Genomic DNA, 26,151 nt, shown 5'->3' with positions numbered 1-26,151 from the left:
GGCACTATTCCAACTGTATGATATGAACTTGCCTCCCACTTACAATAACCCTATTACCTTCATTTTATAGATGAGAAAAGTGAGGCAGCAACCCAGCCAGCCTGAATCCAGAGACTGTGCCATTACTGACTTTATGCTATTACCTTTCAATATAGATCTAACATTTACTTAATCACCCTAGAAGTTGATTTTCTTCACTTATTTTTCTTTTATACTTTTGCTCACAAGAATTCCCTGTTTATATCATTTCCTTTTTTTGGAGGGGGGAATGGGGCATCCTAAGATGTTTGTCTTTTTCCTAATGACTTTTAGGAACTACTTATAGAGTAAAAATACTAAATTTTTCTCTGTCATATACACTGCAGGTAGTTTTCCATGGCTTGCTCTTTTGCCCCTTTGTAGTTATTTATTTATTAGTTTAACATAAAGTTTTAATTTTCTCATAGTTAAGACTGTCAGTTCTTTTAATATTGGTAACTCTCCCATCCTCTCAAGAGGATAAGTATTATCCTATCTTATACCTTCACATTTCAATTTTACATCTTCAATCCATCCCATTTCTCCATGTCTTCGCCAACACCGGCACCACCTTATTTATAAACCATACCCCAAATGCCTACCAGAGATAGAAATGGGACATGGTTTGCTGAGAGGTTGGTCCCTGGACATCTCCTACTTCATTAAATGTCTCATGCAATCCCAAGGAGCAATGCACCAAAGACAAAATGGGGTTGCCATTTCAATGTTTCATAAATGAGGTACCTTACTCCCGCCCCCCACCGCCCAGCCTGCGTTTCACCTAAAATATGAAACACTTGACACGTTAGGCAATTAAGACAAAAGTCCTGCTACCACAGGCTTTTCTGAGGCAGGCTATTGTGTGCAGAGCGGTGGCAGTAGAGGGGAAAGCATGCCAAGAATTCATTTCAATTTGAAAGACCTTTTCAGGGCTTTATTTGTTCCAAGAGTTCTTTAAACATTTTAAATACAGTCCGATGAAGTGTTTCAGGCACTGTTTCAATACCGATTATGTCTCCTCTCCTCTTGAGGACAATGCTTTGCTTCAATACGCATTACGGTTTTCAGCAAAGCTTTGATTTTAACATTAGCCAGTCCCATTCTTTCTCGCCTTTGCTCTTTGTCCAAATATTGTGGCTGAAACCATTACTCACAAAATGAAACAATTAGTGAATTTCCAAATACACTTCAGGAGAAATACAGCAGCCCCATTGCCCGAGTACCAGTTTGGTGCTTGCAGTGCCTTACAACACAGTGGATAATCAGTCAATGTTTGCTAAGGAAATTAGCGAAAGTGCACATGGGGTCCAGGAAAAGAGTAGCTATTAAGTCTATAATGAACAAAGGGCGGCATACTCCGAAAATTTTGCAGGGGAGCTTAAGCCTTTAAAATTGCAACTTTAATTCATTTACTCATTTAGCTACTAAGAGAATTTTCCAATGTGTGTTCCATAAAACATTAGCTCTATGAAATGCAGAGCAAAAAAAAAAAAAGGAGTTTAAAAGTTAGAGACCCATACTCCACTCTTAGAGATTGGTGGTGCACATTTGCATATTAAAGGCTCTATCTATCCCCTCAGAATAGAAACACATCTAAATTAATTTAAACTCCATAAGGGCAGAAGTCAGGTCTGTTGTGCCCATTTATGTGTTCCAAGAGTGTCACATACTCCTCTAAGATATTTATTGAACTCTTGGTCTCCTACTGATAAAGAATTACCCCCCAAACTTGGTGGTTTAAAACAAGAGTTATCATCTCACAGTTGTGGGTCAGGAACCCAGGCACAGTTGGAATGGGTCCTCAGCTCAGGGTCTTCCAGGCTGCAATCAAGGCATTGAGTGGGCTGCAGTCACCTCAAGTCTCATTTGGGGAGGACCCAATTTCAAGATTAGTTGTAGCTGTCAGAAGCCTGCAGGTCCTCACTTGCTGTTGGCTGGAGGCTTCAGTTCTTTGCTCACAACATGACAGCTGGCTTCTCTCTGAGCAAAAGATCAAGGGAAGATACCAGGATGGAAGCCACAGTCTTTTTATAACCTAACATTGGAATTAACATCTATCACTTCATCCATCACTTCTGTTTGTTAGATGTGAGTACATAAATCCTACCTACACCCCAAGAGGAAAGGCTTACACAAGGGTGTGACTGTTGGGAGATGTGGTCATTGACCAGCTTAGAGGCTGCCTACCACAAAGAATGACTGAAAGTAGCCAGCATTTTCCATACTTACTCAACCTCCTAACCTTTTTCAAGTAATAGTTTTTAACTTAGGAGGACACTTCAGAAAACATGCAAATCTAACTGAGTGCTTGGTCCTAAGGCATAAGATTATTCTTTTAAAATATATGTGTGTGTGTGTTGACTGTCAACACCACCTCCTTGAATAACTCAGAATTTAGCTAAATCTGAAGTGTCCTCTGAGAATGCATCATCCTAGAAGAAGCAGACTTTGTTCATCAGCAATACAGATTCCAACCAACAAAGATGGGTTAGGATTCTGCCGTGTTGTAACTTTCTGACTGACTATCCTGTGTCCTCCCTCATGCACCTTCTTAATGGAGCACTACACATGAACTACCCTCGGCCAGTGGGATGTTACCCTCAGGATTTTGAATTTTAAATGAGTCACATTAAATGCACAACTAGTGGGCAAGCATTCATGGAAAAACTTGTATTGGAACTGGCAGAGTCATCAAAGCTGATCACAAATATAAAAATTCTCATTTTGGGTGCTTAGTAGAATTGCACTTTCCCATCCTGTAAAAGATTAGGCTTTTGTCAGTTAGACGTGAGAGAAAGTAGTCTATATTATACTTAAAATAGAAGCTGTAAGAGCTATTAGATTGGCTAGCCTTTCCCTTTTCCAGATTCTGGGATCATGGAAGCATGAGGCCTCTACTGGCTTGGGCCCACCACTGCAGACATATAATGGGAGTGAAAAATGAACCACTGTCACCTAGGCCACTGAGACGTTGGGGCTGTTTATTACTGTAGCATAATCTCACTGATATAGTAGTCCTAGCAGCAAATGTCAGCATTCAGTGTCCAGCAGAGGTGCCGCCAGTGGTGGTAGTGTAATCAGCCATGATTTTGGTTGTATCTTTTCTACCTAACCTCACTTCCTTCCTGTCTTTATTATGAAGCTGGTTCTGTAAGTTATATCCTTCTAATAAGTCCCTTTCCTGCATAAATCACTCAGGGCAGTTTTCCACTGCTTGCAGCCCCAAACCCTGCCTAGTAAATTCTGTTTTATCCAATAGGAATCTATTAAGCCCAGAGTGCCCATCACTGTCCTAACTTCAGGCAAGCTTATGGTTGGAACTCAATAATGAATAAGACACACCTTATCTCAAGTAAGGCTTCCCTGGTGGCTCAGATGGTAAAGCATCTGCCTGCAATGGTGGGAGACCCGGGTTCAATCCCTGAGTTGGGAGGATCCCCTGGAGAAGGACATGGCAACCCCACTACAATATTCTTGCCTGGAAAATTCCATGGACGGAAGAGCCTGGTGGGCTGTAGTCCATGGGGTCGCAAAGAGTTGGACACGACTGAGCTATTTCACTTTCTTTATCTCAAGCAATCTACAATCTCATTAAACAAATAATAAGCAACAAGTTGAGAACTAAAGGAAACTAGTTAAGAAATCTGAAATAAGCCATATGAACCTGAAGTTAAATGGGTGGGTACTTTACCTAGAAATGTTCAGAAGAAACATACAGATGAAAAGAGGATGTGTGTATTTTAATCTCTTTATACTATGCTTTACTTGGCAAAATTCATCTTTCAATTAGAGTAACATTTTCTTGATGCAGGAAATATTATTACAACCATGCATGGCGCACAGGAAGCAGTGAGTATTTATCTGTTGAATGATTCACTGAATGAATGTGATCACGGGAACCTAAGCTGTAGAATCAGTGACTAGGGTTTGAGACTTGCCTCTGCCACTTACTAGCTGTGCGCTGCATTGCAGGTACCTTTTGGCTTGTTGTTGTTGTTGTTCAGTTGCTAAGTTGCGTCTGACTCTTTGCTGCAACAGGCCAGGCTTTTCTATCCTTCACTATCTCCCTAAGTTTGCTCACATTCATGTCCAATGAGTGATGATGCATCTAACTATCTCATCCTCTTCTGCCCTCTTCTCCTTTTGATTTCAATCTTTCCCAGCATCAGGATCCTTTCAAATGAGTCAGTTATTCACGTCAGGTGCCAAAGTACTAGAGTTTCAGTTTCAGCATCAGTCCTTCCAATGAATATTCAGAACTGAATTCCTTTAGGATTGACTGGTTTGATCCCCTTGCTGTCCAAGGAACTCTCAAGAGTTTTCTCCAGCACCACATTTCAAAAGCACCAATTCTTCGGCTCCTGAGTCTGAAACAGAGACTTCTACAGTCTTCATCACAAAATGGAGATGCCGCTCTTGGTTTCTCAGAATTGCTGTCAGAATTGAATATATATGACAGCATACAGGAAGCATGCAATAAATAGAATATAGGCATTTAGACACCCAGGTATGTGTACCTATATGTGTACATACTGCTCAGAATTTATTTCAGTTCATTTGTTAATGCAGGTAGAAATAGTTCCTGAGTACCTACCATGTGCAACACATATTGCTGAAGAAAGGAGCAATATAGTGAGCATCACATAAACCTTAAGCGAAGTGGGATGATAAGGGAAGTTCAGCAAGCTAGGAGACTTCAGTACAGGGAATGTGTGGGATGAACACTTACGAATATCAGCAATTTTGCCCTTTGTACTTTCCAAAGTTCTGGAAATCCTCCCAAGTTCCACCCTCTAATACTTCTGCTAAGTCGCTTCAGTCGTGTCCAACTCTGTGCGACCCCATAGACGGCAGCCAACCAGGCTCCTCCATCCCTGGGACTCTCCAGGCAAGAACACCGGAGTGGGTTGCCATTTCCTTCTCCAATGAATGAAAATGAAAAGTGAAAGGGAAGTCTCTGTCGTGTCTGACTCTTCGAGACCCCGTGGACTACAGTCTACCAGGCTCCTCCGTCCATGGGATTTGCCAGGCAAGAGTAATGGAGTGGGGTGCCATTAATACTTCTACCAGCTTAAAAAAAAAAAAAAAGCAAAAGGCAGATGAGGCAGATGCTGTAAGTTACTTCTTCAATACCTATTTCTCCTTTCGCATACTCTTAACATTTCCATATGGTCTTCAGGATATTCACATGTCCTGCTGTAATATACATTTCCTAACTCTCCCACAGCTTAGGGTGGCCATGAAGCTCTCGCCTAAGAGACATCAGCAGAAGTATGCTAGGCATTTCTGGGAAAGCTTTCTTCCCTGACATAGGTGTTACCTTCTCCTCCCAGTCATTTCCTACTTTAACCAGCTTGGAAACATGAAGGGGAAGTCAGAGTGGAGTAAACAACCTGTGTTCAAGAGGACACCATGGGGAAAAGAAAGTCACCCACCAAAGATGGTGGGGAGGGGAGCTAGAGGAGCCAAATACCCTGATGGCATTGCGAGACGACCCTATGACCTGAATAAGCCACTACTGTTTGGATCTTCTGTGAGGCAGCAGAATGATGAGTCTTTGATGGTATATTTATCTGCTTGACAAATATTTAATAAGCACCTACTATGTGCCAGGCACTATTCTAACCCCTGGGGGTAGGGCAGAACAAAAAAGACAAAAATACTTATCTTCAAGGAGCTTACTTTTAGGGTTAAGGGTGTAAACAAGACAAGCAGTGAACTATGTTTTATGTTAGTGCACAGTTCTGAGGAGAAAAGTAAACCATGGAAGGATAGAGGCTTCAAGGGAGGGAAGGTTACAATTTAAATGAGGTGACCAGCAAAGTCTCTGGTGAGAAGACATATCGAATCAAGACCTGTGGGCAGTTAGGGAGCAAGTCATGAGGATACTGAAAGGAAGACTATCCCCGCAGAAGGACCAGACTTTCACAGCTGAGGTGGAAGGGGGTATCCTGAGTTATGGAAATAAACAGAGCCAAGTGTATGGATGAAGAGAGTGATCAAGAAGGAGGGTGGGAGGTCATGGGTCTTTGAGTTGACTGGAGAGTACAGATAAGATAGTCATATAGGGCAGGGGTTGCCAAGCCTTTCCAGTAAAGGGTCCTTGATTTTAGCCTTTGTAGACGCGGGTTCTCGGTAGGGACAGCTCAACTCTACAAGAAGCCTCTGAGACACTATATAAACAAATAGGTGTGGCTGTGATTCCAAACTTAATTTCTAAAAGCAGGCGGCTGGATTTGGCTGGAGGGCCAGAGTTTGCAGATCTAAGGCAGGACCATGTAGATCAGTATAAGGACTTTGGCTTTTACTAGAAGTAATTTGTTAGTGATTGGAAAGATTTGAGCACAGGAGTGACAGATCTGAACTGCATCTTACCAGGATCACTTTCTGGGTGTTGAGTAGAGAATAGAAATTAGAGAGTAGGGGTAAGAGTGAAAGCCAGGAGGCCAGTTAGGCGACAACTGCAATAACCACATAAAATATTTCCTTGGTTTCCAAATCATCATCAAGAGTATGACAATGTTACTCAAATGATTTATTCAACTCACCCTGCTGCTGCTGCTGCTAAGTCGCTTCAGTCGTGTCCGACTCTGTGTAACCCCATAGACAGCAGCCCATTAGGCTCCTCTGTCCCTGGGATTCTCCAGGCAAGAATACTGGAGTGGGTTGCCATTTCCTTCTCCAGTCAACTCACCCTACCTCATGCTTAATTAATGATACCCACCTCCCCCACAAAGGGGAGAAATGCAAGTGCTTTGAGCCCTGACTTGCCAAGCAGAACAGGAAGTCTTTATCTAATTGAAACAGTGGGGGAGATTTTAAATAGGCAACACACAGGAGCCAAATTAGAATAGACACAGGACATCAAGGCTCACAACCCCTACAAAAATCAAAAACAAAAGCAGCACAGGCCAGCTGCAAACTCAGGCGATTTGCAGAAGACCCAGAACCAAGGCTTTTTGTTGACAATAGAAGGAGTTCATCACAGATATTGAGATTTGGATAGCTAACATGGAAAGCTATTTCCCTCCCTTCTACTGAACATGATAAGCTGGCCCTGGAGTCAGGAAAGTCCCCTGACAAAGGGCAGTCATATCTGATCGGGTCTGGCTGAGAGGAACATGCTCAACGACCATCTAAGGGTACCGGAGGTTTGTTGAGGGGTGGAGATTGGCAGACACTCTTTTTTTTGTTTTTAATGAAGTATATTTGATTTACATACTTGTGTTAATTTCTGCTGTACAGAAAAGTGATTCAGTTACACACACACACACACACATTCTTTTTTAACATTCTTTTCCATTATGGTTTACCCCAGGACACTGGATATAGTTCCCTGTGCTATACAGTAGGACCTTGTTGTTTATCTGTTCTAAATGTAATAGTTTGGATCTACCAACCCCAAACTCCTAGTCCATCCCTCTCCCATCCCTTCTCCCCCTTGGCAACAAGTCTGGTCTCTATGGCTGAACACTCTTGTGGCCTCATCACCACACCACCCTTTTCCACTAAGAGGAACCCTCACCTTTGATCTCCCTGTTCTGAATGGCCAAGTCCCTGTACAGACTGGGCCCTTCCCTGCCCCGGGGATGACACTTTATTGGTCTATGCCAGCTGTGGGTTCTTGTTCTCCTTGGTAAATGTGGTGGCCATGAGAATGTACCTCTTAGATCCTCTAATGCAGGAAGTGTAACTGGACATCAGCCCACCTGCTGTGCTCACATAGCCGTCACTGGTTTGGGCACTTCTGGTTCCCATGGGCTGCTCCCAGCTGATGACAGTATGTGGCAGGGATTCTAAAACAGGCTTGTTTCTGGGAGACACAGGACTCATCAACAGGTCACTCCACCTTGTGTGCTCCCCAAAGGCTTTGCTGAACTTGCCTGAGGCTGCACTGTGGGGTAAAGTGCTTCTCTCTGCTCTTTTCTCTGGGCCAAACCTGCATCGCTATCTGAAGGTTCTCTTAGTCTTATTGGCTCCCTTCCCATTTTCTCTCACAGACATTTCCCCTAAAAATTTCTAGCATGTTTAATCCTATCTCAGCATCCACTTCTCAGAGAACCTGGACCAACACAATTAAAGAGTGGGCTTGTGATACAATTTTGGTCAATGTAAAGCAAAGGAAAGTTGGTGGGAGAGCTTCCAGGAAGCTTGTCTTTGTTCGTCGAAAAGAAACCCAGGAAGGATGATTTTGTTTTTCTGCCTTAGGACCAGGGATGGGTCTAGATTTTATAGGGCATAAAGCTTACCTAATTTGAAGCAGCTTCTTTTTGTAAAATAATACATATACTTATTTCGGAAAATTTCACAAAAGTATATGGCCATTTGAGTACGTTTCTAAGCCGTGAAGGGGTCTTTGAAAGTGAGGGACCCTGAAGCTTAAGTTTCATTAGCTTCATGGAAATCTGCTGCCTCTGCTCTTGATGTTGCCATCAACATATGATGACTGGAGCTGGGGCAGCCATTCTGGGACCACGGAGGGGGCCAACTCAAGAGAATGAACATAAAGGAAGGAACACACCATTGCTGTTGTTTCTAAGCTACTTGAGTTCCCAACTCTGAAACTACCTATCTCTGGATTTAGGGTTTAGAGAGCTAACAAACTAATAAATGTCCTTATTCCTTAAGCCACATTTAGTTGGGCTTTCTTTACTTTGCAGCCCAAAGTGTTTTAAATGATACAGACATATTTCTGAAAAGGTTTCATCTGGCAACCCCATTCTCTGTTATGCATTAGATAAAGATCTATCTGGGATAAGAAGATTAAAGAGAGGCAAGGTGGCAACTGCAGAGCAGAGCAATTGAGTCTTTACAGTTGATGTTTCCTTGGACAGCCAGACATTCTTCTGAGACGAGGTAAATGAATGATTGAGTTGGAGAATTTACTTGCCTCTGGGGAAATGATCTAGACTTTGGTTGTGACACAGAGCAGTGAGTCGGTGAAGAGACAACAGGATGATACTTAAATCACAAAATTGCTTCAGGCTGTCCCTACTGTATCACCTTGGAAGCAGCAATGAGAACCTCATCAGGGAAAAAGCACTGGCATTGAACCACAGGCCTTAATGGCACACATAAAATCCTCTACCTGGGTTGACAATAAATACAGGTATCTTGGTAACTGTCAGCTAATAATACATTGAACTTCAGCTTTATGTCAGGCACTATGCCAGTACTTTATACACAAGGTTTCACCTACTCCTTATAGAAAATTTGTGACAGAAGAATTATTATCCTTTTTTACAGATTAGGAAATTGAGGTTCATAAAAGTTGAATAACTTGCCCGAAGTCACACAGTTTTGAAATGATGGAGCCAGAATCAAATATCAACAGTTTGAATCTAGCGCTAGCTTTTTCTTGTCTCATCTTCTTCTTCAAGACCTTCCCAACTTTTCCTAAACTGTTTATATCAAAGGCCAGGTGGTAAATATTTTCAGTTTGGTGGACAAGTATCTGTTGTAACAACTCCACTTTACCACTGCAGCACAAAGTCCTCCACAACAATTAATGTGGCTGTATTCCAATAAAACTTTATTTGCAAAAACAGGAAGTGGGTCTGACCTGGTTTGTGGGCCATCTAGTCTACTGACCTCTGTACTACATAATCATTCACTTGTTTCTCCTACTAGCTCTCCTGTGGCTTCCACCAACTACTACAACCATGCCCATTCCGGGTGACATACAGAGTTCAGTTGTGACAGTGTAGGAGGATTACTGTGAAGTTATTGAAACTTCAGCAACATTGGAGCACTTATGCAGGCTTCTTCTAAGGCCCTAGGTGGGGCCCTAGCAGTGTGATTGCATAGTAAGCATATACAGATATAAGTATAGATATATTTGATTTTCATAAGAAAGATACTTTAACAGTACTTCCTCTCCCTCCTCCTGGAGGAGGAAATAGCAATCCACTCCAGTGTTCCTGCCTGGAGAATCCCATGGACAGAGAAGCCAGGTGGGCTACAGTCCATGGGGTCACCAAAAGTTAGACACGCCTGAGCAATTGAGCACAAGCACTCTCCCTCCTACTTCTCATACAGGAGGCCTTGAAATGGTCATGGGCATTTTGGGGTTCTGGCCTAGGAGGAACCCTTTAGTTTGGTTCGAGGGGGATGTTTTTGCAGCTCACAGTCGTATATGTGTATGGTTAGGCTATTGCCTGCTGCCTAGTGTGGGGACAGCTTCCAGAGCACTCCTATGACCCACTGTGGCACTCATCCATCATCGTAACCTGAAGGTGTAGGCCTAAAGATGACACAGTGCCAAGAAAGTGTCCCATAGCACCTGGCACTGGAAGCAAGTGGGTAGTGGGGAGGAACCAGGCTTGAAATGTAGGAAGGCATTACCTTGTCAGTGGAAAATTCTTTTAGGCATCAGACATGTCAATTTCTAAGTGGAGGACTGGGTTCTCAGCCATGTCTAATCAAAGCAGAATTTCTCTCTTTTCAGGAAAACACTTGATCATACGGCATTCGTGACTATGAATGCACTACACCATTTTTATGGGTAGTACACAAAATAGTAAGGTGCTTAATGAATGTTAGCTATTTTATTTCACTTTGCCTTCTTTGTTCTACAAAAATGACTGGAAAATAGAAAATTGATAATGTTGATATTAGTACTAAGAAATGTAGCTCTCAGGAATGTAACACAGTATTAAGAACCAAGAGGAAGAACACAGAGCAGCCAAATCAGTGGATTCTCAGCCACCTCTTGATACTAATATAAGCTGGCCAATCACATCCAGTGGTGAAGGAAAAGAACAAGATGGAAGAACATGTACAAAGTATGGGAGCCATATCATCAAAGATGCTGCGTGACTTGAGATTCCACTGTTTTTGCAACTAGGGAGAAGCCCCTCCTTCATCCCTTACGACACTTAATGCATTTTCAGCTGGTCATTTTTTATAAAAGTTGGGCAGTGACTAAAGATACCTAATGTCCCTGAGCCTCAGTTTCTTCATCTGTCAAATGGGGATGATACTAATATGATTATTCTGAGACTTGTATTAGGAAGTATGTGTGAACATGTGTAACAGAGGGTTGCATCCCTGGTAGGGGCTCAATACATTTAATTATCTTCCTCAAACCCGGTTGTTGAACACAGAAGGACCAGCCAGACAACTTTGAAGGCCTGTTTGCCAGTATCTGCCAACGTTCACACCATTTCCTGAGTCTGTCCGTGGGCTTAGGCACGATGCTGAGTAACATCCTACGCTTGCTCAGAAATGATTTCAACTGTCTGCAGCAGGCACAGCTCCCTGATCCAACGTGAAAATGTTTGTCCTTGTGCCCCTAGGAACAGGTCCAGGGTGATGAGTGCTCCAGAGAAGGTGTAAGAAGGGAGGGAAACACTTGAAACCTTTTTGGGAAAAAAGAAATAGTGGAGACCTGACCCTTCCTGAACTGGCCCTGAACTTGATCCTTGGAGGGAGGTGCCTATGCCACATGCATTTCACCCTCAAGTCTATCCTGCAAGCTGGAGATTCTTAACCCCTTTCACAGACGGGAAAACTGAAGCACGTGCGTTCCAAAGGACTTGCCCAAGGAAACATGGCAGGACAGTGGCAGAGCAGGGCTAGAGTCCCTGTCCTCTAAATCCATCTCTAGTGCTCTGTGGCACTGACCCCTCCTCCATCACAGACGCTGTGGCTCTCCCTCCTACTCATGGCTCCCCTGGTCCTGCTTAGTCCCTGCCACCTACCCTTACCACACAAGAGGAAGGACATTCTGCAAAGTTGCTGTCTATGGTAAGCCAAGCATCTAGAAATTCTAAGGTCATGGGGGTGTCTCTGAGGATGCAGGACCTTGAATTCCAAGTCCAGAGAGCTTGGTCTCTGTTTTCAGGAGTTTATCAGCAAGAAAATATTCTTTTCAAGATCTCCACCCACTCATTCATTCATTCCAATGTGTAATGAGTGTCTGCTACATGTCAAGAGCTGTGTTGGGCATGAGGAAACAATGGTGATCATGATAGATCTGGTTCCTGTTCTCCTAGACCTTGCACTGCAGTGGGGAAGACAGACAAAAAGATGGGCATACATATAAAAAAATATTGCTGCAAAGGGTGATGAGGGTTAAGTTGGAGTTCAAATAGGAAGCTGAGATAGGGACTAAAACTTTGAATCAGGAGGTTCAGGGTGGCCCCTCTGAGGAGGTGATATTTAAGCCTAGTCCTAAAGAATGATGAGGAAGCAGCCAAACAAGGAGTGAGGAATGGGGGTAGGGAAGGTTAAGGGAACAGCATGGCTGAGCCCTGAGACAGGGAAGTTGGGCCTGGTGGAAGAACTAAGTGTGGTTGGGAGCATACGGAGAGATGGAGGAGGTGGTCAGAGTTGAGTTTGGAGAAGTTGTCAGTCAGATAATGGAGGGCCTTGTAGTCACTGGAAGGAGCTGGTTTTTCTGAGTGCCATGAGAAGCCACCGAACTTGAAATGCATTGCTTTCTAGCTGTATTTTGATGATACAGTAAATCTAGACAAATGTAAAAGTCTGAGTTTGAACATTCATCTCATGGTAGGCTGATTGCATTAATATCCCTAATTCTTCACCCTTCTCTATATCCATATGCTTTATCATGTGACCTTCACTTCCTTTCGGTAAAGATTCACCTGGAATCCGGACTGGACACAAGACTTATTTTGAAAGGATAGTTATCAAATGCGATGCAAGCAGAGACTTGAAAAAGCACTTGCATGTTTCTCCTTCCTCGGCTATCACCATCAAACATATCCGGTCTAGCTGGAGGGAGAAAGACACGGACCAGGCATCTGGAATCCAGGCATCTCATTCAAGGGCTTCCTAGACCAGCTAAACAGCCAGCCAATTCTCATACCAGAAAGAGAGATGACCAAGCAAAACACAACTGACCATAGGCACGTGAGTGAGCCCAGCCAAGATAAGCCCAGCCCAGAACACTTTGTGCAGACTTTGAGCTAATAAATGTTTACTGTCACGTGTCATAGAGGTTTTGTGGCTGTATATTACATAGCATTACAGTGGCAATAGATAACTCATATATACCTCAAACTCAAATTGCTTAAATCTCAACTTCTGAAACCTTGAAATCAATAGTTCAGATGGAGTGTCTGGATGGTTTACTCTTTTTTTTTCTTTTGTTTTATTTTTAAACTTTACAATATTGTATTGGTTTTGCCATATATCAGCATGAATCTGCCACAGGTATACACATGTTCCCCATCCTGAACTCTCCTCCCTCCTCCCTCCCTGTACCATCCCTCTGGGTTGTCCCAGTGCACCAGCCCCAAACATCCAGTATCGTGCATCAAACCTGGACCTGGACTGGTGACTCGTGGTTTACTCTTTACAACATGAACTCTGGAGTCTTTGTATCCTGGATTCATATTCCAGCTCTGCTATTTATTATCTGTCAATGATTGAACAGATTTGATTCTAAAAGTGAATTCGGTTTGATTCTAAACACGAACTTGCCCCTCCTACCATCCTACTGGGGCTTCTCCTTTGCCCTTGGACGTGGGGTATCTCCTCACAGCCACTCCAGCGCCGACCATCTTTTCTCTGGCCTTGGACATGGGGTATCTCCACACAGTTGGTCCAGCGAAGTGTAGTGAAGCCTTCTTCAGTGATCAGTGCAAAGAAATAGAGGAAAATAATAGAACAGGAAAGACTAGAGATCTCTTCAAGAAAACTAGAGATACCAAGGGAACATTTCATGCAAAGATGGGCTCAATAAAGGACAGAAATGGTATGGACCTAACAGAAGCAGAAGATATTAAATAGAGGTGGCAAGAATACACAGAACTATATAAAAAAGATCTTCATGACCGAGATAATCACCATGGTGTGATCACTCACCTGGAGCCAGACATCCTGGAATGTGAAGTCAAGTGGGCCTTAGGAAGCATCACTACGAACAAAGCTAGTGGAGGGGATGGAATTCCAGTTGAGCCATTTCTAATTTCAAAAGATGATGCTGTGAAAGTGCTGCACTCAATATGCCAGCAAATTTGGAAAACTCAGCAGTGGCCACAGGACTGGAAAAGGTGTTTTCATTCCAATCCCAAAGAAAAGCAATGTCAAAGAATGCTCAAAATAATGAACAATTACACTCATCTCACACACTAGCAAAGTAATGCTCAAAATTCTCCAAGCCAGGCTTCAACAATACGTGAACCATGAACTTCCAGATGTTCAAGCTGGTTTTAGAAAAGGCAGAAGAACCAGAAATCAAATTGCCAACATCCACTGGATCATCAAAAAAGCAAGAGAGTTCCAGAAAAACATCTATTTCTGCTTTATTGACTATGCCAAAGCTTTTGACTGTGTGGATCACAGTAAACTGTGGAAAATTCTGAAAGAGATGGGAATACCAAACCATCTGAGACCTGCCTCTTGAGAAATCTGTATGCAGGTCAGGAAGCAACAGTTAGAATTGAACATGGAACAACAGACTGGTTCCAAATAGGAAAAGGAGTACATCAAGGCTGTATATTGTCACCCTGCTTATTTAACTTATATGCAGAGTACATCATGAGAAATGCTGGGCTGGAAGAAGCACAAGCTGGAATCAAGATTGCTGGAAGAAATATCAATAACCTCAGATATGCAGATGACACCAACCTTATGGCAGAAAGTGAAGAACTGAAGAGCCTCTTGATGAAAGTGAAAGATGAGAGTGAAAAAGTTGGCTTAAAGCTCAACATTCAGAAAACTAAGATCATGGCATCCAGTCCCATCACTTCATGTCAAATAGATGGAGAAACAGTGGAAACAGTGGCTGACTTTATTTTTTGGGGGGCTCCAGAATCACTGCAGATGGTGACTGCAGCCATGAAATTAAAAGATGCTTACTCCTTGGAAGGAAAGTTATGACCAACCTAGACTGCATATTAAAAAGCAGAGACACTACTTTGCCAACAAAGGTCCATCTAGTCAAGGCTTTGGTTTTCCCAGTACTCATATATGGATGTGAGAGTTGGACTATAAAGAAAGCTGAGCACCAAATAATTGATGCTTTCAAACTGTCGTGTTGGGGAAGACTCTTGAGAGTCCTTTGGACTACAAGGAGATCCAACCAGTCCATTCTAAAGGAAATCAGTCCTGAATATTCATTGGAAAGACTGATGCTGAAGCTGAAACTCCAATACTTTGGCCACCCGATGTGCAGAATGGACTCATTTGAAAAGACCCCGATGTTGGGAAAGATTGAAGGCAGGAGGAGAAGGGGATGACAGAGGATAAGATGGTTGGATGGCATCGCCGACTCAATGGGCATGAGTTTGAGTAAACTCCGGGAGTTGGTGATGGACAGGGAAGCCTGGTGTGCTTCCATGGGGTCGCAATGAGTCGGACACGACTGAGTGACAGAACTGAACTGAACTGAATGAATGCACAAGATATTTCACTTTTCTGAGGCTCGGTTTCCTTATCTGTAGGATGGATTTAATGATTATACCCACCCCATAGGCTGTTACAAGTATCAGATGAGAAAAACACACTTTGTAGATATTAAATACTCTCTCCAACTTTTAGTTGTAATCACCAATGTATTCATGAAAGTGAAAAAGGAAGCAGCTGCTTGGAAAGCATGGCCTGGAGAAGAGATACAAGAACGTTAATGGAGCCTTGTGTTGATGGTCTGCTCTGGTTAGTCAGTTGCATCTGTTTTAGGGAATAACAGAAGAACATAACATGTTCCATGGGGCATAACATGCTTTGGTTGGAAACCACATTTCAGGTGATGGATTGAAAAGGAGAGCCAGAAGCTAAGAAACTGTCAGGATAGTGTTATCAGAGGCCCGGATGTGGCCTCCCAGGCTGGCCTCATCCACACAGCACAAGGAGGTGCTCCACACAGTGGAGTAAACTCCAAATAATTGAAAGACCCCGATGTTGGGAAAGACTGAAGGCAGGAGGAGAAGGGGACGACAGAGGATAAGATGGTTGGATGGCATCTGATTGCAAATTGATGGCAATTGATTGAAGCGTCCTGCCTGTTAGACATGGTCCTGAGGCCAACAGTGGTTGATTGGGTGAGGGTCACTCTCACCAGTCAGGCAGCTGTTGAGGGTAGTTCCTCCTCCTCCTCTCTGATCCCACTCCTGCTTCTTCAAAGGCCCTGCCTCATTGATTCCTCCCTCTTGTGTCTTGAAGCCCTGCCTCTCCCTGCATCCAAATGTGCTCAAGCCCCTTGTTCAAAACCATCTCTCCACCGGGCCATGCTCACCCGCCTTCCTTTCCTGCCACACTCCTTCAGAGAGTTGCCCACATTTCCCACTTCTTTCTAACTCTCCACATTTGCCTCCACCTCTCAGAAGCATTAGATATTAGTCATTTCTTAGACCCCAAAAACCAACTGTTTATAAAAGCCCAGCGGCTACATCTTTATTAACTCTCTCTTCCATTGTCTTGTTGTTTTGATGTCTATGACCTTGGGATTTTGATACTTTTTTAAAAAGAAAGTTGCAGTAATCTCTTGGTCTGTCTACTAATCTACATTTCATATCATTTCCAGACTCCTCTCTGAATCACAGTTCTGAGCCTGGCTTTCTCCTGTGGAAAATATCTCAGTGGCTCCCCAATGTCCACAGAAATAGTTTAAAGTCTCTAGATTATCTCAAAGACCTTCATGCTTTGGTCTCCTCCAGCTTTCCAGTTTATTTCCCAAATACGTTCATTCATGAGTCCTCTGCTCCTATCAAACTTAATCATTCTTCATTCCTTGTGCACACTGAGTACTTGAACACCTCTGTGCCTTTGTTTGTGCAGTCCCTCCTTTCTAGCAGCCCATCCCTGCAATTTCTACACACTTAAATCATATCAGATCTTCAAAGCCCAGCATCCTTCCTTCTCCATGAAGCCTTATTTTATCTTCTCAGGAGAAAGCAATCTTTCCCTTCCCCTTCCCTGGAAATGGATACTTTTGTAGCATTTAGTATAGTTTTTGTTCATATTATATCTCCCATATTGGACTAGGACTTCTTGAGAACACAGTGCATCTTCATATCACCACAGTACTCAGCACAGTGCATTGCACATCACAACTGTCTGATCAGTATTTCTTGAACAAATAAAACACTGTTAAATATTAAAAACACTATTGGCACAAAGATGATAGCCATAAGTCATAATCGCCAACAATTATACCATATACTAAAGTCATGTTTATCGTAAGAATAACCTACGGATTGCAAACTCAGGAGACTATCAAGGCCAGGCAGGTAGTACAAATGGTAAAATAAGGTTGGGTAAGTACACCTGCCTCTTGAGAAACCTGTATGCAGGACAGGAAGCAACAGTTAGAACTGGACATGGAACAGACTGGTTCCAAATAGGAAAAGGAGTACGTCAAGGGTGTATATTGTCACCCTGTTTATTTAACTTCTATGCAGAGTACATTATGAGAAATGCTGGGCTGGATGAAGCACAAGCTGGAATCAAGATTGCTGGAAAAAATATCAATAACCTCAGATATGCAGATGACACCACCCTTATGGCAGAATGTGAAGAAGAACCAAAGAGTCTCTTGATGAAAGTGAAAGAGGAAAGTGAAAAAGTTGGCTTAAAACTCAACATTCAGATAAAACTCCTAGAGGAGAACATAGGCAAAACACTCTCTGACATACATCACAGCAGGATCCTCTATGACCCACCTCCCAGAATATTGGAAATAAAAGCAAAAATAAACAAATGGGACCTAATTAAAATTAAAAGCTTCTGCACAACAAAGGAAACTATAAGCAAGGTGAAAAGACAGCCTTCAGAATGGGAGAAAACAATAGCAAATGAAGCAACTGACAAACAACTAATCTCAAAAATATACAAGCAACTCCTACAGCTCAATTCCAGAAAAATAAATGACCCAATCAAAAAATGGGCCAAAGAACTAAACAGACATTTCTCCAAAGAAGACATACAGATGGCTAACAAACACATGAAAAGATGCTCAACATCACTCATTATCAGAGAAATGCAAATCAAAACCACTATGAGGTACCATTTCACACCAGTCAGAATGGCTGCGATCCAAAAGTCTACAAGCAATAAATGCTGGAGAGGATGTGGAGAAAAGGGAACCCTCTTACACTGTTGGTGGGAATGCAAACTAGTACAGCCACTATGGAGAACAGTGTGGAGATTCCTTAAGAAACTGGAAATAGAACTGCCCTATGATCCAGCAATCCCACTGCTGGCCATACACACTGAGGAAACCAGAATTGAAAGAGACATGTGTACCCCAATGTTCATCGCAGCACTGTTTATAATAGCCAGGACATGGAAGCAACCTAGATGTCCATCAGCAGATGAATGGGTAAGAAAGCTGTGGTACATATACACAATGGAGTATTACTCAGCCATTAAAAAGAATACATTTCAATCAGTTCTAATGAGGTGGATGAAACTGGAGCCTATTATACAGAGTGAAGTAAGCCAGAAAGAAAAACATCAATTCAGTATACTAATGCATATATATGGAATTTAGAAAGACGGAAACAATAACCCTGTATACGAGACAGCAAAAGAGACACTGATGTATAAAACAGTCTTTTGGACTCTGTGGGAGAGGGAGAGGGTGGGATGATTTGGGAGAATGGCATTGAAATACGTATAATATCATACATGGAATGAGTCGCCAGTCCAGGTTCGATGCACGATACTGTATGCTTGGGGCTGGTGCACTGAGATGACCCAGAGGGATGGTATGGGGAGGGAGGAGGGAGGAGGGTTCAGGATGGGGAACACATGTATACCTGTGGTGGATTCATTTCGATATTTGGCAAAACCAATACAATAGTGTAAAGTTTAAAAATAAAATTAAATTATATTAAAAAAATAAAATAAAAAATAAAAAACATCCATGCAGTCAAAAAAAAAAAAAAAACATTCAGAAAACTAAGATCATGGCATCCGGTCCCATCACTTCATGGCAAATAGATGGGGAAACAGTGGAAACAGTGGCTGATTTTATTTTTCTGGGCTCCAAAATCACTGCAGATGGTGACTGCAGCCATGAAATTAAAAGACACTTACTCCTTGGAAGGAAAGTCATGACCAACCTAGACAGCATATTAAAAAGCAGAGACATTACTTTGCCAACAAATGTCTGTCTAGTCAAGGCTATGTTTTTTTCCAGTGGTCATGTATGGATGTGAGAGTTGGACTATAAAGAAAGCTGAGTGCCTAAGAATTGATGCTTTTGAGCTGTGGTGTTGGAGAAGACTCTTGAGAGTCCCTTGGACTACAAGGAGATCCAACCAGTCCATCCTAGAGGAGATCAGTCCTGGGTGTTCATTAGAAGGAATGATGCTGAAGCTGAAACTCCAGTACTTTGGCCACCTGATGCGAAGAGCTGACTCATTTGAAAAGACCCTGATGCTGGGAAAGATTGAAGGCAGGAGGAGAAGGGGACGACAGAGGATAAGATGGTTGGATGGCATCACCAACTCAATGGACATGGATTTGGGTGGACTCCGGGAGTTGGTGATGGACAGGGAGGCCTGGCATGCTGTGGTTCATGGGGTCACAAAGAGTCTGACACGACTCAGCGACTGAACTGAAGTATACTGGCTATGTTTTGTGGGCTTCCCAGGTAGCTCAGCTGGTAAAAAATCCGCCTGCAATCCAAGAGACTCTGGTTGATTTCCTGGGTCTGGAAGATCCCCTGGAAATGGGATAAGTTACCCACTCCAGTATTTTTGGGCATCCCTGGTGGCTCAGACAGTAAAGAATCCACCTGCAATGCAGGAGACCTGGGTTCGATCTCTGGGGTGGGAAGATCTCCTGGAGGAGGGCATGGCAACCCACTCTAGTATTCTTGCCTGGAGAATTCCATGGACAGAGGGGCCTGGTGGGGTCACAAAGAGTCACAGCACAGCTAGTACACTGGCCAGTGCTGTGGTGTCTGCCACATTGAATGGGAGTAGCTTCTATTCAGTAGCAGCCAATTGTTGCCAGTTTGAAATATGGGCCCAGCATTACCAGCTCATTTGATTACTAGAGAGACACTAGAAACATAAATATTTATGTGAAATCAGCCAGTTTTTAAGAGTTGGCAACTAGTCAATTTTTAAAAGTTGGACTGCCAACTTTGTAAGCATGGGGATGGAGAACACTGTATTCTGTTTAAGTAAAACATGCTAGTTAATGAACTTACAAATACCAGACTTATAGTCAGTCAAAGATGGCAGGCTCTCAGAATTAGAGCATCCTACAACACATTTAAGGCTGGCTCCAGGCTTGATTCAGAAGGCACTTTGTGGCTTAGGCATGTCTAGGCTCCCCATTTTTGCCATCAGTCATCATTAGGGAAAACCAAGAAGAGCTTTCTGGGAATGGGAACCCTCTGCTTGTTGTATTCTGGAAACAATGGCAGTACTTTTTTTCTGACTACATCTATTTCTGAGGTTGTTCTCATTTCCTCTGTCTCCTGTACTGAACAACCACTTGCTGGCTTCAGGGCAGGAGCAGAAAAGTCCAAGGCCAGGTCTCCTAGCTTCTAAAACTTTTATAATCTCAGTAGCTTGGCAGAGCTCACACTCAAGGAATTGAGGGCCAGACAGGAAACCACCATGCTTTCCCAAAGCCCCAGATCTTGGCCCCATTCTTAGAGAACTTAATTATGTATTGAATACCTAAGCTAGGCATTTCACAAGCTTTCTCACAGAAATCCTGTAAAGTAGATGTTTGGATTAACCAGGAGAAGTTAATGGCTATAACAAGACAACCCCTAAAATTCCAGTGGCTGAACATGATGAAAGTTTATGTCTTGCTCACCTGAAAAGGGTTATGTGATTCAGGTTAAGAGTGGGAGTTCTGCTCTGTGCAGTCATCTGCGGACCCAGGATCCTTCCACCTTGTGGCTGGACTCTCCTTTGAGTATCAGGATTCTCTCTATTCAGCGGGAAGATGGGGAAGGAGAACAGGGGTTGCACATGGAACAGTTTTATCAACCAGTCCTGGAAGGGCTCACATCATCTGCACTTATATTCTAAGGACTAGAACTCAATCGTGTGGCCAGATCTAACTTCAAGTACAGCCAGGTTGTATGCTCAGGAAGGAGCAGAAGCAGATATTGGTAAATTCTAGCAGCCTTTGCCATAATGGTCATTCCTATTTCCAGAGGGAGGAAAAATGAGGATCAGCAGTTTTCTAAGATCACTAAGTGATCTTTGTGGGCCTCCAACTTAGCCTGGTCCAGCACTGACATCTGCTTTTCTTCACTGCCCTGGTTGACTTTTTGGCATCTACTATTTCATTATCAAGCCTTTGACTGTGTGGATCACAATAAACTGTGGAAAATTCTGAAAGAGATGGGAATACCAGACCACCTGATCTGCCTCTTGAGAAATTTGTATGCAGGTCAGGAAGCAATATTTAGAACCGGACATGGAACAACAGACTGGTTCCAAATAGGAAAAGGAGTTTGTCAAGGCTGTATATTGTCACTCTGTTTATTTAACTTATATGCAGAGTACATCATGAGAAGCGCTGGACTGGAAGAAACACAAGATTGCCGGGAGAAATATCAATAACCTCAGATACGCGGATGACACCACCCTTATGGCAGAAAGTGAAGAGGAACTCAAAAGCCTCTTGATGAAAGTGAAAGTGGAGAGTGAAAAAGTTGGCTTGAAGCTCAACATTCAGAAAACGAAGATCATGGCATCCGGTCTCACCACTTCATGGGAAATAGATGGGGAAACAGTGGAAACAGTGTCAGACTTTATTTTGGGGGCTCCAAAATCACTACAAATGGTGACTGCAGCCATGAAATTAAAAGACACTTACTCCTTGGAAGAAAAGTTATGACCAACCTAGATAGCATGTTCAAAAGCAGAGACATTACTTTGCCAACAAAGGTCCGTCTAGTCAAGGCTATGGTTTTTCCTGTGGTCATGTATGGATATGAGAGTTGGACTGTGAAGAAGGCTGAGCGCTGAAGAATTGATGCCTTTGAACTGTGGTGTTGGAGAAGACTCTTGAGAGTCCCTTGGACCGCAAGGAGATCCAACCAGTCCATTCTGAAGAAGATTAGCCCTGGGATTTCTTTGGAAGGAATGATGCTAAAGCTGAAAGTCCAGTACTTTGGCCACCTCATGCGAAGAGTTGACTCATTGGAAAAGACTCTGATGCTGAGAGGGATTGGGAGCAAGAGGAGAAGGGGATGACAGAGGATGAGATGGCTGGATGGCATCACTGACTCGATGGACATGAGTCTGAGTGAACTCTGGGAGTTGGTGATGGACAGGGAGGCCTGGCATGCTGCGATTCATGGGGTCGCAAAGAGTCGGACACGACTGAGTGACTGATCTGATCTGATTTCATCTTGTACTGCAGGCATTACTGAATTTGATATACGAACTTGCATAAGGCCACCTGCATCTAGTGAATATTTTATTGGCATATCCCCATGGAATTTTGCCTAAAGAGGCTCTCAACTCTTAAAACTTTGGACACACATACTGCTTTCTCCTAGGTTAGAAAGAAGAAAGAAAAGATGCAGGACACAAGTGAGGTGCAGCTCACCCATCCACTGAGGTTTATCTGGGACATTCCAAGATTGACGGTGTGCCACTACATATGGTTGGTGAACTTGCATATTGCTTCCCCTACCTCCCGTAGCTAGAGAGCACATCAAATACCACACCACCCGAAAGTTCCAGAGCTCTGCCATAGACATGTGTGCATCAGCAGTATCTATTTGTGTATTTTGGTTGTTCAATTTCTTAGGGTTAAGGTAGCTTACAAAGTGAAAGTGAAAGTCACTCAGTTGTGTCCAGCTCTTTGCAACCCCATGGACTGTAGTCCATGGAATTCTCCAGGCCAGAATACTGGAGTGGGTAGCCTTTCCATTCTCCAGGGGATCTTCCTGACCCAGGGATTGAACCAGGGTCTTCTGCGTTGCAGGTGGATTCTTTACCAACTGAGCCATCAGCGTTCATACAAACGCAACAGTGTTACCTATCTGAAGGAATTTGAGAATATGATTAGTTAGCTACAGATAGGAAACCTCAGTGTTACTCTTTCTAGAACTATCTTCACCCCTAGGGGAAAAAAAATACTTGGCTAAATGTTCCTGTCACATACTCTTCCAGCACTATGTATTCTAGTATACTTCCTTCATGACATTCATCACATTTATAATTTTAAAAATTGCTATTGTAATAATTGGTTTAATGTCTGCCTCTCCCTCTAGAGAAGGCAATGGCACTCCACTCCAGTACTCTTGCCTGGAAAATCCATGGACAGAGGAGCCTGGTGGGCTGCAGTCCATGGGGTCGCTAAGAGTTGGGAACGACTGAGCGACTTCACTTTCACTTTTCACTTTCATGCACTGGAGAAGGAAATGGCAACCCACTCCAGTGTTCTTGCCTGGAGAATCCCAGGGACGGGGAAGCCTGGTGGGCTGCCGTCTCTGGGGTCGCACAGAGTCGGACACGACTGAAGCGACTCAGCAGCTTAGCAGCTCCCTCTAGAATGTAAACTCCATGAAGGCAGAGATCATGTCTTTTTCATTCCCCGTTTGTTTTTTGTCAGTTGCTATGTCATGTCCTCGCTTGTATCAGTCAGCTAATGCTGCATAATAAACAATGCCCTAACTCAATAACTTACAACAATTATTTATGCTCACATATATATCTACAGGTTGACTGGGGTTTGATACATCTAGGCTGGCCTCTACTGAACTTAATTCCAAGCTAACAGTATGTCTTATTCTTTAGAACCACTGGCATGTTTTTCTCATGGCAACAATAGAAGCACATGAGGTAGTGAATGCAAACAAAGTGTCTTAATGCCTAGTCTTGGAACTGACTGGCACACAGGCACTTCTCTCCATGCTCCATGGGCTAAAGTGAGCCATATGGCCAAGCATGACCTCAGTAACATGAGAAAATACACTCTGCCTCTTGCAGTGGCAATTGCAGAGTTGCACAGCATGGGGCACAGGTACAGGGGTAGGTAAAGGATTGGGAGCAATAATGCAGTACATTACAAGGCTGTGCCTGCAGCAGACAGCACACTGCACTGCCCATGAGACGCTAAATAAATATTGCTTGAATAAATGTATAGGGTATTCTCTGTAAATTAATCTCTCTAGGTTGAAAAAAACCCACTGGTTGGTAAGGATTACCTAACATGGCAGGCTAATGTATTAAGAGATTAATTTGTGTTTGTTCTTCCTAAATCTTTCCCTCCCTGCGGTTACAGCAGGGAGCCAGGTAGACTTGTATGTCTGCTTACAGGGTAGAAGAGCTGAAGCAATCTGGAGCTGAGAGCTTCTCCCATCTTTTGTTGAAGCCTCAGCCGTTTGAAGAGGAAATGCCAGTCTCCCCTAAAGAGAAGGGAGGGCAGAAAGACTCTGGAGAGAGAATGACCTGCCCAGCCAGGGAGGGGAGCACTGATGTGAATTCTTCATACACAGAGTCCCACACTTGGCTCTGTGGCCTAGTTTAGAAGAAGGAAGAGCTTCAGGGAGGCTGGTTGCTTGGTGTGCCTGAGGTACCATGGGCCCCTCAGTAAAGAGCCCCAAACCCTATGACTGACCCAGAAGCAGGGACTTCTGGACATCAAGAGTTCCCCCTGAGCTTGGACAGTAAGGACGCATGACCACTTCTGCCTCCCAGGTTCTATTAACTCCTTGAAACATGAAGGCATTCCTGTAAGGTCTGAAATTAAATTTTCCACATCCAAGAGAATAAGGATCTAGTGTCAGAATTAAGGTGATTTAAAGGAGATAAAGAAAATGCTATTTTCTGTACACCCGAGTTAGAGAACAGTTATTCATACCTATTAAAGTATGAAAATTGTAGCTGGGAATTGGCAAATTAAGGCTCTTTGAAAGATTAATGTAATAATAGTATTTAAATATTTCGATTGTAAGTATTTTCACGTGAAACCTTATAAATCCATACAAAGGCCTGCACACAGCACTAAGAGAAAGATGCTAATAAAAAAATAAAGCCCTTTCCTCCCCACCTTCCAGGGCTGGAGGTATCTTTTGTAAAGCCCACACAATCCTAGATTGTGAAGTTAAATGAGCAATCATGGCTAAATTATGCAGGCTCCCAGCTGTGCTGTGATGTTTGCACACTTTCTAGGAAGTGACTAATTATAATTAGTGCTTAAATACAAAAGACATACCGTCATTACAAGAAAAGGAGAAAAATAAATCTTACATGTGTAGACCTTGGTCTCCCAGCACTGGCTGCTTGCATTCACTTGTGCTGGGCTGCTAGCTGAGTGACAGGAGGGAAATGAATGTTGGTTTTCGCACTTCATGTGAGAAGATGGATCTAGATGTTCATAGGTCAAATGAGGACACCAGACACAGAACAATTCCCGAGACTAAGAATGTGATGTCAGCTGGTCACCTCACTGGGAAGGCAGGGAGGAGGAACAGAAACAAGGAGCAAGCCATCAGCAGAGCCAGGACCTCCTCCTGGTCTGTCCACTGTTATTTGTGGAAGGTCATTTAGTGTCTCTGAGTCTCAGTTTACTGGTCTGCAAAATGGATCAACAATGCCTGCCCTAAATGTTTGATAAGCTTGTGTGTGTGTGTGTAAGTGTGTGTGTGTATGTGTGTTTTCTCCCCTGCAACCATCAAATAACCACTATTATTTGAGTGTTTATGAGGTATCAGGCCCTGGGCTGGATCCTGTGGATTGGAGGGCAAAGAAGAAACACAGAACTTCTCCTCTGGTGCTCCCCAAGCCATCCTATTTGTCTTTATCATGGTGGCTTCCACATTCATCTCCCTCACTAACCCTTTACCATCACCAGGGTTCAGGTCTTGCTTGCCATCCGCAGCACTTGTCATTGTGTCTGCGTGTAGTAGACACTTGATAAATATTATTTGGAAGAAGGGAGGGAGACAACTTGACTCAAATAGCTAGAAAAGAATTTAAATGTTAATCTTGCCTCATTTGCACCATAAAGTCTTTAAAAACAAGGAATGTGTCTGACATTTCTCTTGGTATTCACTACAGTGCCCAGCAATTCTGAGCATGTAATTATTCACATATTCCCATGAATATTTATTGAGCCCCAACTTTGAGGAATGTTCTACAGCAGGTTCTGAGGGCACAGCACTAACAACACAGCCACCCATCCTGCCTCCTGGGACTTAAGCTAGAAAGAATAGTCAGATCATTAACG

General features: G+C 43.1%; 1 long non-coding RNA gene across 1 annotated transcript in view; it reads right to left on the bottom strand.

The window, feature by feature from the left end:
* Positions 1–941: 941 nt before the first annotated feature.
* LOC133247858 (uncharacterized) overlaps positions 942–26,151 on the bottom strand; it is a 33,356-nt gene continuing 8,146 nt past the window's right edge. The window contains exons 2-3 of the long non-coding RNA XR_009736536.1: positions 20,770–20,886; positions 942–1,998 (exon numbers count right to left, since the gene is read on the bottom strand). This is a non-coding gene — a long non-coding RNA (uncharacterized LOC133247858). The remainder of the gene's footprint in view (positions 1,999–20,769; positions 20,887–26,151) is intronic.

Source organism: Bos javanicus, chromosome 5 (genome assembly GCF_032452875.1).
Source record: "Bos javanicus breed banteng chromosome 5, ARS-OSU_banteng_1.0, whole genome shotgun sequence".
Taxonomy (NCBI): domain Eukaryota; kingdom Metazoa; phylum Chordata; class Mammalia; order Artiodactyla; family Bovidae; genus Bos; species Bos javanicus.
This window is presented reverse-complemented; position numbering and strand designations above follow the sequence as displayed.